The sequence below is a fragment of the Talpa occidentalis genome, unplaced genomic scaffold, assembly GCF_014898055.3.
Source record: "Talpa occidentalis isolate TD23 unplaced genomic scaffold, MPIMG_talOcc4v2.1, whole genome shotgun sequence".
Classification (NCBI taxonomy): domain Eukaryota; kingdom Metazoa; phylum Chordata; class Mammalia; order Eulipotyphla; family Talpidae; genus Talpa; species Talpa occidentalis.
In genome coordinates this window covers 10,608,763-10,629,720 of record NW_026555331.1, presented here as the reverse complement: position 1 = coordinate 10,629,720, position 20,958 = coordinate 10,608,763, and the positions used below count along the sequence as shown (strand labels likewise).

General features: G+C 39.3%; 1 long non-coding RNA gene across 1 annotated transcript; it reads right to left on the bottom strand.

Moving 5' to 3' along the window:
- Positions 1-15,916: 15,916 nt before the first annotated feature.
- On the bottom strand, positions 15,917-20,744 carry LOC119246483 (uncharacterized). Its single transcript, XR_005125556.2, has 3 exons — positions 20,677-20,744; positions 20,096-20,254; positions 15,917-16,492 (listed from the first exon to the last, which is right to left on the bottom strand). It is a non-coding gene; the product is annotated as an uncharacterized LOC119246483 (long non-coding RNA).
- Between the last annotated feature and the right edge of the window lie 214 nt (positions 20,745-20,958).

The window sequence follows — 20,958 nt, the reverse complement described above, 5'->3', positions numbered from 1 at the left end:
AATATCCTTAAAACTCGGGCCTCCCTGGTGGCACAGCGGTTGAGCTCTGGGTTGCAAAGCTGCCCGCAACCTCTGCAGCACCAGTTCGATTCCCGGCTGCCAGCAAGGGTCCCATGTGGTGCGCAGACCTCTTCTGCCATCCGCTGTTCCCCTCAGCAGTGTACTTCAGTCGTTCTGCCCGCTCTGGCTCTGGTGAATTCTCTCACCCTCCCCCACTTCTGACTGTACCCAGTGCTTGTATAAATAAATAAATCTTTTTTAAAAAAAAAAGAAAGAATCTTGCTCTCATGGAGCACAAGGTCCAGGGAAGGTAACTAAGCAAGAGGCAATCAAATAAGTAAAGCACTTCTAATAGATACACAGAACTATATGTTTTGTATCAGTAGAGTTAAGAAGCAAACCACGGGGACGTGGTGAGAATGGCAGCAGATACTTTAGCAACCTGAAGTATTGAAGGAAGGCCATTTAGTAGCTGGCATTTAAGCTGATTTCTAAATGGTAAGGAGTCAGGTAAATAGCTACCAGAAATAACACTCAAAGACAGGCATGAACCTGGCCTGTTGGAGAAACTGAATAGACTGGCAGCAGGAGAGTGGTATGATATTGGATCTGAGAGGTCGTCAGAGGTCATATAACATGTGCTTCATAAACCAGAATTAAGAGCTTGATAAGAAACCACCAGAAATGTCTGCATGCACACATGTATATGTGTGTGCAGGTGCTTTCATAATATCTGAGTTAAAACAATTTTTTTAAAAGATTTGTTTATTTATGCATACAGGATCTGGGGTACAGCCCAGAGGTGCAGGGGGGTGATTGGATTCACCAGAGACAGAGTGGGGAACAGAACAGGCAGACTGACTGAAACACACTGCTGAGGGGAGCAGCAGGCAAAATTTTTCTTTCTTATTTTTGATACTTGCAAAAATGTACAACGTATAATGTGAGAACCTACCTACCATTGCCCTTAAGAAATGAAATTTAACACAAATAACTTAAATCCATTTAATTCTCCTCATGATCCCGTTACTACTCTACTTCTTTCCCTCCCCTCTTCATTTCTACCCTTCCAAGATGTAACCCATGGAAGGACGAACATGGGGATTTTATGGCCATGCTTGCCTTTATATGTTTTATGGGATATAAATGAATCCTTCAAGATTTAAAATATTGTTTAGCAAATATTTGACATCTGCATATATAAAATTATATCATTTTTCCTGAAATTGTTTTCTCACCATAATATTTGTGAGGTTTCTCCATGTTGATGTAATCTATTGTATAGCATACAATAATTTTGTTTCCATCCTGTTGCCTATGGCTATATCGTTCATTTCAAAATGTTTGCTATCACAAAACACTGCTGCAATGAACATTCTGAAACATGTCTTATTGTTTGAAAGGTAGTCTAAGTGCTTCCCAATCTCTTTCAGTATGCATAAAAATATGCATAAACACAGCAATTCAGATGAGACAAACCATCCAGCTAAGTGGATGAGCTTCTCATCCCACCTGTAACCCATTAAGGCATGTGCCATTAACATTTTCCCCCTGCCAAATCTATCAATTACTGAGAGAGTCATGTAAAAAAACTCCATTTATGAGCATGTAATTGTCAAATTAATTTTGTCAGTTTTTACTTTTCATATTTTTTACTTACGATATTAGGTTCATTGACATTTAGAATTTTTATATCTTCCTGGTGAATTGCTCCCTTTATCACTAGACTGTGATCCACTTTGTCATTGGAGATTTTATAAGTGGGGAGGATTATGATCTGAAGAGTGTTTTAAAGAGTCTCCTGACTGCTGTATGGAGAGTGGAGTGCAGGAACAGAAAAGGGACGAGGGTAACCGATTAGAAGGCAAATAATGGCAGCTTGGTCCAGAACAGTTGCGCTAAAACCTCGGTTTGTGATATATGTTGAATTGAGAGGATTTTCTCATTAATTAAATATAAAGGTGAAAAAAGAGACAGATCCAGAATAATAATTTCATTTTTGAGTTGAGCACTTGATAAGAGTTGCAATGTCCTTGTCTTCTGATATGCAAAACTACCACACAGTGTATTTTCTAAAATGGTTACAACCATATTTCCTTGGTCTTCTAGAACACTGCCCCTCTCCCAGTTGGCATCTATGGTTCCCTACCTTGTAACTGGTTAGTTTTCTGTGGCTTCCTTGGCTAATGAGTATGGGATGGCATGATAGAGATGTTAGGATATGACTTCTGAAGGTAGGTCATAAAGGGTAATACAGTTTCCAGTTGGTTCTCAACTGGAATGATCCCCTTGAGATGCAGTCATCATGATATGAGGATGCCCAGATCACATGAAGAAGCCCACTGAGAGGGGAGCCAAGGAACGCCTGGCCTCAGCTTAGCCATCAACACCAACTCATCTGCCAAGGGGCAGTGAGCCACTTTAGAGAAGAACCATTCAGTTAGTCCACTGTCCTCATGATACATGAGGCAAAAACACAACTTTCTTCTAATCTATTCCCAAATTGTTAATTTGTTAGAAAAAAAATAATTGCCAGATGTTGGAGTTGCTGTTTGTGCTTGATTCATACCATGTTGGTACAGAGGGGTCTATTGTATTTTATGCAGCAATAGTCAATAGGAGCAGGTATATGGAAAAGGACCTTGAAGAAGTGGTAGAACACAGAAAGTTCTCTTGAGATCCATTTCAGGCCTCCCTTTGGAGGTTTCAGATGAACAGTTAGATTCGAATACAGTTATATGAAGGGGTCAGAAGTACAAATGAAAATTTCAGAATTATGACAAATGCTATTTTGATTCACAAAATAGAATGTATATTGTACATTTACTGGTTCTTTATGTCATTGATTTATATATTAATTCACTCAAAAATAAGTTAGAGATCTGTATATCATTAACTCTACTATGCGGCAGCACAAGTCTACCTTTGTAGAATTTATATTTTAACAGTCTCATTTAGATTTTGGTTCCACTTAAATTCATTTTACCTAATACATTTGTGACCATAGGCTTTCTTGAGTAGTTCTAGTTTTCATATTATTTCCATGCAGAGTGGTTTGTATTTTACTTTTGGATAGAGTGGTCTGTCTCATACATATCATAATATCCCTATATTTAGGACTAAGAAATCGTAGGTGGATACACTCACCTGGGCATAAATTGCCCAAATTTTGAATGATATGACATCATCCAGGTGGGTATTTATTAAGAAGAACACAGATGCAAAGGTAATCTTTGGAGTTGAGAACATGAAAAAGTTAGGAGTCTTCAGTTTCAACTGTTTTAAATGCTGTTATTTCTCATTGTCTTCTTCAAAACATAAAAATCACAGAATCTTTCAATCATTTCCCTTTAACTCATAGAAGTGAACTCAAGTCTCATTTGAGGGAATGAATTCAAAAGGACCAGATGATAAGCTTCCTCAGCAAGGCTGTTTCCCCTCTAACTCACTACATGTTATCACTTTTTGAAATGGACACAGCCTTTAACTTCACGTCATGCTCGGCTATTTCCTAAGATCATTTACTATATGATCATATTGGGTAGACCTCATGCTACTTGGAATGGTAAATGTTGAAAATAATAGGTTGAAATAGTCACTGTTAGAGTTACAGCCTGAGAAATAATAGATAAAATACTATTGTATCTTACTTTAAGCATTTTCATAAAACACAAGCCCTCTAAACATCACAATTTCACAATAATTTAATAAAATTAAATGGCAAGCTTTTGCTTATTCATGCAACAATTTAACATTTACCAGACATTAAATTATTCATACTATTCTCTCTTTATCTACCCAGAGTAACCCTGCAAGTGTGGATGCTTAACTATTTTGCAATTACAAAATTTGCAATTTTTCTCCAGTTCTTCTGATTCCAGAACAAGGTTTCTCAACACACCCTCTTTCACTCTTTATGCTAAAGAAAACTTTGGGGTCTCAACACACTTAGTCTATCAGAAACAAACCAAGGCACACATTGCTGAAGAGATTGCTAGTTAATGATAGAACTAGGATTCAAACTTCGTTCAATTTGCTCCAAGGGCAGGGGTTTCTCACTTGCCCCACTATGGCAGCCATTTTGTGTAAGTGTGGGCATTTTGAGAAAGAATCAACTTCTTTCTTTCCCAACAGTGCTGCTGGCCCATAAGAAAGGAGCTCTTGCTTTCTCCCAAATATTGAGTTCAGTACTTCTTTCTCTTTACTTCCGATGTATTCTTTCCATAAAAGAAATTAGACATTTTGACAAGTGTTAATTTGTGAGCTTTCTTGGATCTCTCTTATGGGAACTGCCTGTCTCCCTGAGGTAGCTGACCAGTGTAGATTACATTTTTGGGAGGAGGAAATTCCTACAGGTTACATTACTATCTCTGTGATTGGGCTGGTGAATTTAATTTTGCAGAAAAGGAGATGAAAGATTTATTTTGCCCATAATCCCAAGCTGCAATGAATATTCTAATAACTGCATTTTCAGCAACAAAAACTAATTTTTGCATCCCTGTTTGATATCTGTTTCTGTGTTTCAGTGAGTCAATATCCAGAAAGAAAGAAAAAAACAATTTCCAGGATTTAGTGTCATTAGTTATCTACGTAAAACCTGTTAAGATACTTATTTTTAAGACTCCCACTCTCCCTTTGCAGTTGTGTTGTAGGTCCTAAATCCCTTCTAAGTAGATACAAAAGACAACTGGAAAAATGGGTTAATTATTTAGATTGCCCTGGAGTCTCCAATACTGATGAACAGTCAGTCCCTATAAAAACTCCAATGCTTGTGGATTAGTTTAATAAATGCAAAAGTGCCAGCTAGTATCAAGAGTTCATTAACTAAGGAAGTTTTTTTTTTTAATCTACAAATTTGGTTGACCCATTCTGGAATTGAAATAAAGGCCTATGTTAGCAAAGCTAAGTATACTGGAAGAAAGCATCAGGGTTCTGAGGAGACATAGTGTTAATGCCACCGCCACTTATTTTAATTTCCATGAAACAGTTGACTTCCTTCAAGCCCAACATAATTCCTTCTAAGGTTCCTAAGCCTGAACGAATGTGCGTGACCCCTCCACTGTGACCATCCATCTGTCAGAAGAGAAGATGAGGAGCAAGTGAAATTAGACCATGGCTCTCTGGTTTCCCCTGAAAGCTGCCAATGAGTGAGAGCATCAGCTGCACCAGATTGGGCTAGCTTGGGCTCTTATCCTTGACTGGACAATCTCACCCAAGGCAGTGAGGCACATCCTGTGAATAGGGATGACTCAGCCTCAACAGGTGTCTGATGGCTTTGCCAACCAACCGCCTGTTCCAATGCACTGGAGCAGCAGCACATTCTTGATGGCATACGAAGCTGTGATGAATAGCAGACTTGTGTCTTCTCGTAGAGGGCAGGGATTGGATTGGGGCAGGTGTTGAGGGCAGACCCAAGTGCATAAATACATATTCTCAATCCCAATAGGAGGTACTGACAACTGGCACATCAACACACTTTAAGTTTCTAAAACACCCCTTGTTGGTTCTCTTTCATGGAATCTCTGAGTCAACAACAACGAGCTATAGAACTAGTTACAATAAAATCTTGCAAATGTTCTCAGTTAAGAGTTTTCAAAATAGCTATCTATTTGCTATTGTATAAAAAGACTGTTCATGTCACATAGTGTTGCTGTTGATATACATGGTACAGAGAAATACTCTAAAGCTCAGTAAAAGTGAATTCTAGAAGTTCATATAAGGAAGAGGACAGAGTCTAGTTGCCTTGAGTCCCAGTCTTGTGTTTTTACTAACACTCCATATTGTAAAATATACATGACTTATACTTATTTCCAGTGACTCCTGGGAGAAGAGTTGAATTATATTGTTTCTAAATAGAGAGCTTAAAAAAGAGTAAGTCCACTTAAGTTTTTCTAATCTTTTTCCATCTATCCATTTACTCATCTGGCAGCCTTTAGAAAAGAAGATGGATAATCTTGTATCCATGAAAATAGCTATTTATTATCCACAGATATCTTACCCAGCTAGTATTATGGAAATCACTTGATTTAACTGAGCCAATGTGATAACTATTAATATGATCACATAATTGCACCTCATCCTTAATTACCAGTAACTTCAATAAAATATGATAGTGTTTCCTGTTCTCAGCTATAAATCCTGATAGGATGTCCAGGATTGCTATGGTAACTCCATAATCATCAGAGTCACAGAACCCCCTCTTTCTGTTCTGCCATATTCCACTTCATTTTCCAACTGATTGGTTCAGTTCAAGCCAAAATTATTAACATGAATATTCACAAAATATGAAGGAGAAAGTGGGCAGAAATACACCCTTTCCCTTATATTTACATCACAAGAATTATACATACTACTTCTTACACCTGCTTGGGTGGTGCTTACATGAACACATCTATCTACAGGGGAAACTAAGACATTCAGTGTAGCACTTGGAAAACATGGCCCACCAACATTGGGAAGTATCATAATAGGGGAGTCTTAGAGAATGAATTTTGTTGGGCAACCAACAGAGGCTGCTTCATCCAATGTGGCTGCTCATCTTGTAGAAATAAGATGGAAAATGTGGGACTGGAGAACAAAAGAAAGAAACAGATATTGAAAGGAACTTCAAGAGGCTTGCTAACATTTATTGAATGCAGTCAAAGTAGTATGGTCTAAAATTAATGCTTCATAGGTTTTTTATCCTGTCACTCATAGGGACTATCTTAGTGTTTCACAGCAATTTTGCAGGTAGAATGGAACTAAGATAAAAACAAGCTTAGTGAATTAATTGTCTAAAATCTCACAGTATTACACAGCTGAATAAGGACCATGTCACATGACCCCAGAGTCTCTGCTTTTTACTATGGCCTTACATTGCCCCTCATAGCATAATAGTTGAGTCTATCCATGTGTTCTGTTTTATGGAAAATGTGGTGAAGAGGTCCAGTTATGCTCACACAGATAGGTGTCCAAAAGGAGATTTTCACCCAGTCTTTTCATTATGCCATGGTGCATGCAAATTCGTGTGTTAATAACCTTAAACTCAATTTACAAAATAAAAAGGATAATTAAGAAAGAAAAAGGGGCTGATTTGCGCGGGGCCCTTCACTTGTGTTCTCAATGCAATAAAGGCTTTCATCACCTTCACCGTATCTGAGCAAAGCTCAATGGGTGGATCAACATGTTGCTGACATGCTTGGAGCAGATCAATTGTTTTTGTCTTGATTGATTATTTAATGATGGAACCATAAAGTGTTTGTTTGGTCAATCTTGTGAAGCAAAGAAAAAAGAGATTTCTTAGAACCCATTAAGTGCTCTGGCATTGTTCAGGAATGGTCCTCAGGAATGCACTAGGAAAACTCACCAACAAATCTCTGGAAAAGGAGTTGGGAAAGATGGGGGGGGGGGGTTGGCTGTTGCATTTAATTTATTTCCAAATTTTAAGTCACATTGAATGGTGGGTTTCAGAGCATTTTCTGCTTTTACAAGGAGTCATGGATATTAAAAAAAAATGTGAAGCACTGATCGTTAACATTGATAAAACTTGGCTTTGTGACTTGGTGATGGTAGACCCAGGACACTGTGGTGTCACTTGGTGAATCACACCACGCCTGTGGTTACAGATCTTCCCCAGCACTTGGCTAACAGATAACTAGATTCTCAGTAAAGCAGAAGCATTTTGCAGTCATCATAACTCCATTTTACAATAAGCCTAGAAAGCTTCAGAGGGGTCGCCAATATCACAAAATTTTCACAGATGAACACTCTTTGTCAAGGACTTTTCAGGATAAGTTAAACCAGAGAAAATAATAGGAACTGTGGAACGAAAGATATAAATACAAAGGAAACACACAATACTTTCTGTATGTTTACTGTAGGAGACTTTTTAACTTGCACAGATGTTAGAAGTTCAGTGTGTGTTTTTGTATCTGCTTGTGGCCGTAGGTCATAACATGTCATAGAAGACGAATGTTTAGTTGACAAACTCTTTCCAGACACGAAGTTTGCCATTTCATTTACATAATATAATGGACTGATTAGAAATTAGTCTATCTACTTTGTTAGCACACAACTGAAAATGTGTCTAGTCTTAGAAACCAGCATCCTTTTCCTTTCTGAGCACAACTTTTGGTGTAAGTATTTCAATTCAATTCATAAGCTCTAACACAGAACTATTGTGAGCTGGGTCCTGCCCTAGGTAGGTGAGATTTGATCTCTGACTTCAAGGGGCTTGCTGTTATACTGTTTACCCTTGTTGAAATTTAAAATAATGATGTTGAAAATTGGTGTTGAAATGTTACTTTTAGTTACTTTTTTATTACTCACAGGCACTAAAAGTGCAGCGAAAATACACAAGCGCATATACACACATGCCCATTAAAGCAAAAAGGAAACAGGCTCCAGAGGCGTTTGCGTTGAGCCCCGCTCTGGCTTCAGAATTAACCTAAATGCTGTTTCAGCCTCTCCCAAAAGGAAAATTTTAAACTAATCAATCTGGACTGGGAGAGGATTTACAACCCAGAAGCCAGCGAACACTGAAACGAGTGTCTTCGCTCCCTCACTCAGCCCACACGTTCCCATCCCAGATGACCAGTTTTCCAACACCCTGTTCCCTAATTGTAGGTTTGATGTTACAGCTTTAGGTTTTATTTTATTTGCTATTTCTCTTTTTTAATTTTATTTTCTTACATATTTATTCTTCCTTCAGGTGTAGTTCCTTCAGTTCTCGCACCTCCACAACACCAGTGATCCACCTCCACAGGCCCTTGTGCTCTTCCGGAGAGGACCCCTCTGTAGACCCTTGTCCCTGTGCTCTGTAGACCCCTGTCCCTTCTCCTCCTTTGCTGTTTGGCTTAAATCTATGGCCAGCTTGAAAGTTTTGTCCTTTTCCTGACCTTTTGTTTTGTTTTCCTACATCTCACCTCTAAGTGAAATCATTTAATATATTTTTCTTCTGCTTTATTTTTGTTAGAATAAACCCTTCCAGCCCCATCCATGTTGCCACAAATGGCCTGAGTTTATCTTTTTTGATTGCTGTATAGTATTCCATGTTGTATATAGGCCATGACTTCCTTATCCATTCATGTGTTTGGGGGCATTTAGGTTGTTTCCATAGTTTGGTTACATCTTTAATTTTTAGATAGTCACCTACTGGTTGCAAATATTTAGTACCTACAGTTAAAGAAAACTGATATAGGAAAAGACCAACAGTGCAGTGAAAGAGAAAGAGAAAGGAAAGAGCGATTTTGTAAGTTGAGCTTCATATAATGCTTTTTACTGGCATTCATGCAGATTCAGAGATGCAGATAAAGAACATAGCATTTGAATTAACAATCTCTTCTTAGAATAATTTATTTTTTAGCTCTGAATCCCAGTTTCCACATCTTTAAGTGGAGTTAAATAACTATTCAACTAGTATTAAACAACACTCAATAAGAAATCACCATTTTTAAAGAAAAGTAACAGGTCTTCCCTGGTTGTGCAGGGATTAAAGACACTGCACTATCAAGCTTTAGCCAGCCACTGCAGCACGAGTTCGATCCCCACCCACTAGGGAGCTGACCCACATGGCGCAGCAGACCTCTCCTGCCTCACCCACTGCTCCCCTCAGCCGTGTATTTCCTGAGATCTGCCTTTTGTGCTTCCTATTATCTCTGGTGAATCCTCTCACCCCCCACACCTCTGGTCTATACCCAGTTCTTGTATGTATAAATAAATCTTTTTTTTTTTTTTTTAAAAGCAGTAACATATGATTTCACTCAGATGTGGAGGTAAAGAAACAAAGCAAACATTCTGAGAACAGAATGGTGGTTATCAGAAGAGAAGGTGGCTGCGAGCAGGCAAAAGGGTAAAGGGAGCTCAATCATATGGCAGTGGGCTGAAACTACACTCTTGGTGGTGATCACAATGTAGTATAAACACATGCAAAATCTAATGCTGTACACCTGAAACTTATATTGGTCAGAACCAATATTAGATCAATAAAAATTAAACAATAACAAACCCATAATCATTTATTGAAGACATACCCTGTGAGCATGCATACACATATTATTTCAAGACCACAATTTCTTATCTGAAGCCCACTGGGCCAGATCTATTTCAAATTCAGTTTTTGTATTTATAGAAAGATAATGTAATTCAAGTGTGTGTGTGTGCGCGTGTGCGTGTGTGCGTGTGCGTATGTCTGTGTGTTAAGTACCCCAAAGAGGTCTGGGTTTGCTATAATGAAATATATAGCTTTTTAGTAGCAAAATGTGCAAGCATTCACTCTAAAGAAGAGTAAGAAATATAAATAGCCGCAAGTTAATTCAGGTCAGAATTAGGCATCAGATGAGTCTGCATCAAATTATGAAAGTACATTCTGTTTTCAGAAACATTTTGACTAATTCTGAATGACAACTAGGTATTTGGAACAGTATTATCAATACTGTTTTTAGTTGACCATGCCCAGTGGAATGATTTCATAGCCAATATGACTCCTTGACTTCAGAGAGTCAAATATATTTTCCCCTTGGACCATCAATATGCTTTAGAGACATTAGCTTTGTCCTCTTACTGATTTTCACATCCTGAAGTGATATATTCTTTGTGGGATTCAAAAATTAAGACAGTCATTCTCAATAAAAATGGCCTTGATCTTTTAAAGAACCACTTCTGTAAAATGCATTGCCAGCTTTTGCTACAGGGTATTTGGAAAAACCATCATCAGCCTAAATTCTCTCATGAGAAATTTCTCCTCCTTTATAGATACTTTCTCATCAAGGACCAACTCTCTACCATTATGAGCTTCCCATAGCCCCCAATTATAAAAACATGGGTCTGCATTTCTATTTCAGTACTTACAAAAGTTAAGATGACTTTTTTGCTACAGGTATGAGGGAGAGAATGTTTCCTTGCTAGTTAGGAACTTAAATGAACAACCCTTTCTTTTGCTGAATAGACAATAGCCCAAATTTCTATGTTCCTCCACTACTAGGCAGATGGGCTTCTTAAGAGGATAATGACCTAGACTTTTCTAGAGTGGATGTGATTATATTTGTTGATTGGGTTTGTTAAAAATGCACTCACATTTAGGCTCTGCTAACATGACCATAAAATACATTGCAGACATTAATGATCGCAGAGTCTGCCCATTAGGACATTAAGAAGCAGATCTGATTACAGAGACAGGCACTCTGTACCTTATGGACAAAATCACTCATACTCCTTTGGACTAACTGAATCTTAAGGACTACAGACATCAGGCTCTTCTAGGGAGATGGTCAGTCCCTCCCCCGCCCCAGTTCTCTGGAGTAATGACAAGAAAAAGAGGAACAGCAAAAAAAAAAACTAAGTATCCAACCACTATTGCAAGAAATTTTCTTGTTCCCTGTTGATGTGCCAGTCACTTTACTAAACACTTTACATATTACTCTTTCTATTTGGCTTGACAACTCCTAACACTAGCTATTCTTAGATTTTGCATAGAGAGGAAACTGAAGCTTAACTACTTAAAAACAAGAGCTCTCAAAATGAGGAACAGTTTATTGAAATGGAAGAGAAAGCGCAAAAGAGAACTAAGATTAAATTAATGCTGTATTCTGACATTTTATAAAGATGGTGTCAGTCAGTATTCAAATCCATTCAGAATGTAGATAACCTATTCCACAGGTGAGAAAACTGAAGTTTGGAAAGATTAAGTAGATCATAGTCAAAAACCTAGTACATCTTAAAGATTAGATTCAAATCTTTGAGTCAGGCTCCAGAGTAGTTTTCTGTTACACAGTGTTGTCTGCTAGTTGTGTGCCATGCTGTGCATACCGGGGCATTTATTAAACTGTTTTCTAGTGGTTCACCATCTTTGTTGGCAGCAGATTTCTTCCACATGAATAATACTAAAGACAAAGTATTTAAATTATATCAAAATGAGTATTTGATATTTTGGGGTGACGATATTCTCCCTATTTCTTTCCACCTATGGGAATATCAATTGATAGAGTAGTCCTTGCTTCTCTCCAACTTCTTACATTTGATTAGCATACTAGGAAGGAAAAAGGGAAGTCAAGGGAAGTCCAACACATTGGTCTTTTTCTCTTTGGGATGTGCTTGCCCATAGAGAAAACACAGTCTATGATGTGCCTACATCCCATAGCATCTACCTAACATTGCCTTTGACTAGGCAGGTACAGGTAAGTCTGTCTCATTCTGGAGTTCAGGATTTGGTTGCTCACTTGCTCAAAGAAAACAGCCCCACTCTCCAAAATCAATTTCATCTATCACAAGGGTAATTTTAAACTAAGATCATTTGAATTATATAATTTAGTCCTTAATCTTATTTCCCTTGGGTTGGCACTATCAAGGGAAGCACTAGATATTGAGTTACCTTGAACCCATCAGAAACCATAGAAGTCACTGAAGATGAAGTTCAATGTAAATAAATAATTGGCAATCAAGAACTCTGAAGGAGACATTAAGAAGTGGGTTGATAGAGACACAAAATCTCCCCAAGCTACAGAACAAAGCATAAAACCTTACTAAAGAAGAACAAGAGTTTAGAGTGGCACAGTCATAATTCTAAATCTTAGTTCAGAAAGGGCAATTAAATTACGTATGTTAGAATCTTCCATTTTCCTAATCTCACAACACTATGTGAAAATTACACACAAACACATTCACACATACACACACTCACAAGTGAAATTCCTGGAACACAACACCTCAACAACTATTTTAGTGTTTCATCATGATGTTTTTCCTTTTGTGTATACAAAGTTTCTATGTTTCAAGAGCTTCAAATTTACAGAAAAATAACAATATATCTCAGAAATGTCCCATATGAGCCACATCCAGTTTCTCCAATTATTAACAACTTAACCTTGATATACACTTGTCAAATCTAAGAAAGTGACATTGATTGGTATACTATTCGTAACTAAACACTAAACTTTATTTGGAATTCATCAGTTTTTTTTCTTTATGTTATCTTTGTGTTCATATTATACTTAGCTGTTAGATCTTCTGATTTTCCTCTGGTGTGTGGAAGTTTCTCAGACTTTTCTTGCTTTTCATGAACTAGACAGTTTTGAAGAATATTTTTGTCTTTTAATGAGACAGTAAGTAGGGCCTTCCTGGTAGCACAGGAGGTTGAGCGGAGCACTGTGAAGCTGTCCACAGCCTCTGCAGTGCTGGTTCAATCCCCGCTGGCCTCGGAGCAACCCACATGGCAAGCAGACCTCTCCTGTCTCGCCCACTGCTCCCCTCAGCAGTGTATTTCGTTGGTCTGCCTGTTCTGTTACCCACTCTGTCTCTGGTGAATCCGCTCACCCTCCCACACATCTGGCCTGTACCCTGGTTCTTGTATAAATAAAATAAATCTTAAAAAAAATAAAGAGACAATAAGTAAATCATAGCTATCATAATGATGATAAATGCTTTTTAAATAAATGGAAGGGGCACAAAAAAGGAAGGAAGGAAGGAACTTACTCATTCCCTCCTCTTGAAGAATGGGAACCAAGTCTTCATTAACCTTGAACCAGCACTTAGTAAAGCACCTGGATTACCAGTAGTTTTCTACAAGTGTGTGTTGAAAGGAGTCACTTCATGAGCAGTTGTCTTGGATGATCTGAAAGTCTGGCCCAAACAACACATTTCTGTGTCTCTGGCCCTTCACCTCTCTCAATGCCAGCCATGTGTCTGATCCATGTCCCACCTCTGCACATCTACTCACAATTAGACCCAAACCCAAAACTTTCTATTTTCAATAGAGTTTAAGTTGCTTGATAGATCTAAGCTGTGTCCACAATCCTCACCACAGTGCAAACTCTCTGGCTCTCTGTTTAATCAAGGACACATGTCTGCTGGATTTAATGGGGTCTCCAGTGCTCCCTGAGCTATGGCATGAGAGAAAGTCAGTGCTTGAATAGTCCAGGAAAAATGGGGACACGGGGATTGTGAAATGTTAATTGAAATAAAGTATGTGCCCAGGAATGTCAGATCACACACATGCGAGGAGCAGGCCTGAGATTTTTATAGGGTGTATGTTAATAGGCTGTCCTTTCAGGGTACCCAGAGAGATCCTCTCTCCAAAAAGAACCTCATCATCTGTGACAGCAAGAAATAAGTCTGTTAATCTAACTTAATGCCCTCTGTTCTCCTTTAAAGCCCTGAGCTGGGTGAGAACATTCTTTGGAAATAAGACCATCCTGTGGAAGGCAGGGGGAAGTTCAGGTATCCTGCAGATCAAGTTTAAATAGAAAGCCTCATTGACTGATGTTGGGAATTCAAGGCAGCTCTTTATGTTTCCCTAGGAAACTGCTGATGTTCATCCCTGCCTCATAACTCTACCTGTGTTTGGTCAAAGATTTTTAAGAGACTTTCACAGGTATTTTCCTTCGCAAATCCATGCAATGCCACAATGCTGATATTATTACTCTCATTTTATGCAATAGAAAACAAGATTGGAAAAAGGCAGGAGGTGTCTAAGTGAAGAGCTGGAAACAGACTGGAGCTCAGAGATGCTACAGTCTACTCCAGGGCAACAGTAAAAGCCAATGTGTTTATTTTTTCCCAGAATCCCACACTCCCATCCAGGGCATTCCACTAGTCTGATCCTAGAATTGAATCAAATGTGTTCAGAAGCCAGGTGGTTTTTCAGGATCTCAAATTGTGCTCTTCATGGGAGGAAACAAGAGTACTATTCATATGTGAGTGGAGATCTGAGGAATCAGCAATCATCCAAGTCACTTCTGCAGAGCCACTCTTCTCCATCACCCAGCCACTGCCTGAGTCAGTCTCCAGCGTATGATGTCAGGATGTTGTCAGATTATCTTCTTGTCATTTGGCTTCAGGTTTTTGCCTCCCTGGATCTCTGCCAACCCATATATGCCCCCTTGCTAAGACTAGAATGGCATTTCTAAAATACAGTTTTGGGTCACCTCATTTTCTTCAAAATTATTTAGGTAGTTCCCCATTACTTCCAGGAAGAAGTGCAAACTCTTCTGTTGGGTATAACTGGCTGCTTCCGGCATCATCTATTCATTTACTAAGTAACACTTCCCCGGAGCCTGCAGGTCAGGGCCCGGTGCTGAGCAAAGGCAGAGGCCGGTCTGAAACTCAGGACTGTCCATTCTGGATTGCGCATCTGGATCATCCATTCTGGGTTGCGGCTCCCTCTGTCTCCTACACATCCCTTCCTTAACAATTCTCCGTGTGTGTTCATATAATCCCACTCTCTGGAATGCCTGCAATAGAACCCATACCTCCTCCCACATACCAATTTACTGCCTAGTGATTCCATCCTATAAGGCGCATTCTAGTTACTACTTTCTTGACTTTGACAAGTCTTTTACAACCCCAAGGATGTTGGTTTGTTCCACTTTCTTTGCGTTAATCAACACATACTACTCCTTGTTTTACAATGTCTGTGTCAGTGCCCAGTGCTGGGCAAAGGCAGAGGCTGGTCTAAAAATTAGGACTGTTCATTCTGGAAAGCCATGGTGACTCCCCTGATGGTAGGGAACCCACTTGCTCTATCTGTGTCCAGCACAGAGCCTAACACCAGCTGCAAGGTGCTGAGTCCACACAGTTTGTGGCCTCATGAATGAGACATTGTCTGCCGCACTGACTGCCGTGCCCTGCCCTGCCCCTCCTGCCCCGCCACTTCAAATTGTCTTCAGTCTTTCCCTTCATGCCTGACACTTGGGTTTATGTTCCAGAACAATCCGTGGCCATCTGTCCCTTCTCATTCCTCTGAGGCAGTCCTGACACGGAAGGGTTGCTTTGCTGTGCAGAGTCCTACCCACTGCCAGGCCCTCAGCAAGAGCTCAACAGCAGCTGTTGCTTTTGGAAGATGACAAGGGCTTGTTAAATTGTCTGGAGTTCAACTATCACCCTTTGTAATATAAACATATATACATACCCATACCAAATAGATATGGCAAATACAAACCTCAAAACACCTATGCCTCTCTCTCTATCTCTCCTTGTGTTCTGTATATCTCAACCCTCAATGAGGAATATAAATCAACTCCCTAATTTTTCAATTCATCACAATGAGATAGAGTTGTTTTTACTAATTTTTACTAGGAAATTAACCTAAACTGAAGATTCCTGAGGGCAGGGGTGCTGTTTGTTTGTAGTTATATTTTCAACTTCTAGCAGACATCTTGTCTGTCACTGCTGCTGATCAAAAATATTGCAAAGATGAGGGGGTGATGGTGATGTGCACATTTATTGAAGTTATATCCTGGGAGCTGTACCAAGTGCTTTGCCTCCATATGATCTCATTTAATCCATAAAATTGCTCTGTGAAGCAGTTCTTATGTTCACTTTACGGATGAGGAAACCAGGTTTTGAAGCCCTAAGTGAGTTAACCACATTACCATGTCTTGTAAGGACACAGTCCTATTCCAAAATAGATCTAGGCAGCTGTGAATTTCTGTGCTTTTAAGATCTATTCCATGCTTCACTTGCAAGTAAATTCACTCATAAAATGCTGTTCTTTGATAGGATCCAGGGCACTGTTTTTTCTCTGTGAAAAGAAACAAAATAATAGTGCTGTGCCACTCCCCTGGGAATGGCCAAGACTTAATTTCCCTATTCTGTATTCTGTTACCAACTAATGCAAATAGGGGGACCAAGTGTCCAGGTTTGTAAAAACTGGAGAGTTTCATGTGATAAAACCAGGATGAGCTCATCAGCCCAAATTTAGGGCTGAAATGATAGCATTAGATGCTCAAGCTCAAATTCATGATTACTTGCTTTAGACCATGTGTGTTGGATGCGGTGAGTGGATATACATGTGTGTATATGTTGTTAGCATTGCTAAGAGGAAACAGGACATATTTCCTTATTTTCTTGTGTCACTTATTCAAACTCCAGAAGAGAGGCTAGGTCAGACCAGAACAGGAGCAACTTTGCTTCCAAGCTGAAGTTCAAGATGCCACCCTTGCATGCTGTGGAGGGGTGAACCACGAACAGACTCATGCACTTTCTTTAACTCTCTCTGCAGACATATACCCAGTTTCATGTTCCCCATACTGCACATATTTTCCACAATCTCACCATCCATTCAAACCCTGCCAGAGATACAAGCCAATACTCATAGTCCACAGTCAGGACTTGTGCCTATTCATTTGGCATAACACACAGGGGCACGCTCAAATTCACACTGGATTCATGGATGTTCATTCATGATCACCCTCTTGGTCTACAAAAATGCCATGTACACTTCTAACACACTGCACACATATGCACTTGACACAATTTATCATTTTTGTTCATACAAAGCAACATCTATAAAGCAAAATATGTCACCACAGAAACATCAATTCACATATTCCTCTATCTGTGCATTTTCACTTTCAAAATATGCAATGGTACATGCTCACAGCACAGAACTGGTCTTTCACCGAATGTTATTTTCATTCATAGGAACATTTTCACAGACACTAACATGCTTTCCCCAATCTAAGTATTTGATCACTTTCAGAGGTCTCAGGCATACACAGACTCATGTATATGAATGTGTATGTTTGTATATTAGATGCTTCCCTTTGATACATACCTACACCCATACATATTCATAACGTGCAAGTATACTTGTGTGCACACACACACACACAGACACATATAAACATATTAAATATACCCTGCCGCATTGCTTGAATTTCTCTCTGTCACCAGACAAGGTATAAGGACAATCTTTAATATAGAAAAGATAAATAGGTAGTAGGTAGGTAGGTAGGTAGGTAGGTAGGTAGATAGATAGATAAATAAATAGATAGATAGATAGACAGACAGACAGACAGATATATAGATAGGTGTCGGAAAGAAGGAAGAGTAGTAGGATATAGAAATAGATGAAAAACAGATTAGAAAGATGATGGATAGATGGATATGGATAAACAAAAATACAACAGGCATACACACAAAGGAATAAATATCTATTTTAACACTACCCAAAAGCTATTTTAACATTTATCCATATCTACTGACACATATACTCTTTCTGCCAGTATGTGCTCAATTGAATACGTAGCCACAAACACAAAAAACTCCCATCAGATGATTCGCTGTACCCCCCACAATGTTCCAAGTACTGAATAGAGGTGGTGGATCTGCTGATTCTTCTTTGTGTCATCTTTAAGGAAAACAAGGGTGTTATCCCTGGACCATTCACACAGGATGCTTTGTAAGGCACCACTGCCAGCCAGGCCCCCAGAATTAGCAAACTTCAGGAAGAAACTGACCAAGAAGGAATGTTTTTCTACTTAGCCAAAAGACCCCACTCCTTTGAACATAAACTTTCTGCTCAGAACTCCTAATGCATTCCACATTTGGCTATTAAATCCTAATTGGAGACCTGCTGGGGAAGGTATGGGGGCCCAGCCTGCCAGCATTTCCTGGGTCACATCCCTGCATGACCCAGCCTGACCCCGTGCCCTCATATGACCTGCCCTTTTGAACTCTTAATCCTACCATTGGTCACAAAGAATTAGGACCTCAATTGACTCCTGAAGCCACAGGAATGTCCCATTTGGTTGCCTCTTCTCATCTGCCTTTTGTGCTCCCTACCCTGCACCCATCCCCACACACATGTACAAGCTTCATGCCCTTTCCTTTCCTCCTTGGTAAGGGGGCAGGGTGTCTTGTGGGGGCTGAATTGAAAGGTACCAAAATGCCTGAAATTCTTATGATGAAACAATTGCCTTGGTAAATGTCGAGTCATGTGTTTGATGATATTTATAGCTTTTTTTGCCATTAGCCTGTCATTTTCCTGAGAAATTATGACTCTGACCCTTCAGCCTAACCAAGCCAGTTTTAGCAATAGTGTGTGGATGAGAAGAAACTCCCTCACCTCCCCGAATCACTTTCCAATAAGTCAGATTCAGGGCATACCCCACTGGTGCAATAAGCAACTGGAGAGAGAAGATGAAGATGAAATAGTCTTGTAATGATTACTGTGGAGTGTCTATGATCAGAGAGTGAGAGATAAATTTACCTCTGTCTCCTGCCAACTGTCCTAGCTTTTACAAGCCAAGGACAATCTTGCCTCTTTAGAATTCTCATCTGAAAAGTGATGATCATAATGTCCATCCTGTGGTTTCACTTATAGGAGGAATATAGGGGAACCAAACAAGGGATCAGGAAAAAAAAAAAATAGCAGCAAAAGATAAATCAGAGACATTCATCAGGGGAGGAAGAGGGAGAGGGATCAGAACAGGAGAGGGAAGAACACAAAAGACTATGGTGACAGTTCATGGGAGACTTGATGGTGGGAATTTTATGGGGATTACACCTGAGAGGAACAACAATGTCAAAAAATATACATAAATAAGATAATAATAATAATGATGATGATGTCCATCCTGTAAAAGGGATGCTGTGAAGACTGAATAAATTAATATAGGTAAATGTGCTCTGAACAATTGAAACAATCACAATTATTAATAATATTATTGAGATAACAAAGGATACTCTGCATTATTGGGAACTTCAAGTTGGACTAAGAAATAAAGATAATGATTACTCTGAGACTGATGAAAACCATTTACTGTGGCCAGGGAAGCCCATTACTTCATTTTCTTAAAGACAAGTTACTCATCAGTCATGCTGAGACTCCAGGGCCCAAACCTAGGGGGCTTTAATTCCAAGACCTTCTAAACAGGAATTATGCCCTGACAGTCTCTGGGTTGGTTCAATAACTAAAGAAGACTTTAGTCTATAGAATTCATCTCTCAAAAAGGAGGGTTGAAGCAAGAGAAGCAAGGCAGAGACTGACATTGTTACATACCCCAGATGATGGATGAAACACTTACAAGGCATTCCTTTCCCTTCTCTTCCAGTTGTGACTCTTGTGAAGGTATAGTCACCTCTGGCCTATACCCTAGCTCTTGTATGCATAAATAATTAAGTAAAAAGGAAAGAAAATAGAGTAGCTAGGAACATGGATACTGGCATTAGATTCATGATTTCAAATCCTTGCCATGTCTCTTACTAACTATGGCATTGAACAACATAATGTAATCCTCTGAATCCCAGTTGTCCTATCTTTAAAATGGGGATAATGATAAAATCTACCTTATAAGATCACTGTGGCATTCAATGAAGTATATGTGTGTTATATACTTACTATATTTGTTCCATTTAATATATGTGTTCCAGTTTCTGGCATGGAGAAAGCTTTCAGTAATGTTAGCTTGGGTTATTATAATGATGACAGTGCTGGTGGTGGAGATAATGATGATGATGCCAAGCTGAATTGTCTTTCATTCACAGTGGACCCAGGAACCTGTGTTCCAGAGAAAAACTCAACTCAAACCTGTTGCCTATAGGCAGGGTACAGTAAAGCAAAAAGTGCAAAAGTCTGTAAGAACTAACTAATTGCGGGCCTCCCCTGGTGGCACAGCGGTTGAGCACTGGGCTGTGAAGCTGCCTGCAGCCTCTGCAGCACTGGTTTGATCCCTGGCCACTGGTGAGGGGCCCACATGGCTTGCAGACCTCTCCTGCCACCCGCTGCTCCCCTCAGCAGTGTACTTCGGACCTTCTGCCTGTTCTGTTCCCCGCTCTGGCTCTGGTGAATCCTCTCACCCTCCCATGCTTCTGACTATACCCAGTGCTTGTATAAATAAATAAATCTTTAAAAAAAAAAACTAATTGTGTAGTATTAAAATAACCAATATCTCCCTATAGCCCAGTACAGCAAGTCCTCACTTCAAGTCTTTAGCAGGTTGTTGGAAACTGGGACTTTAAGTGAATTGATGTAAAATGAGACCAGGTTAAACGGGAACATGTATGTTATAATAAAATGATGGAATCTTGTCCTTTGTGACAGTATGGCCGGAACTGGAATGTATTATGTTAAGCAAAATAAGTCAGGAGAAAGCCAAATACAAGATGATTTCATTCATATGTGGAATATAAAGAAACAAAAGAATAAAGCAAAATAAACCCTATAAACCTGACTGCAAAATCGAGGCCAACAGAAGGGGTATG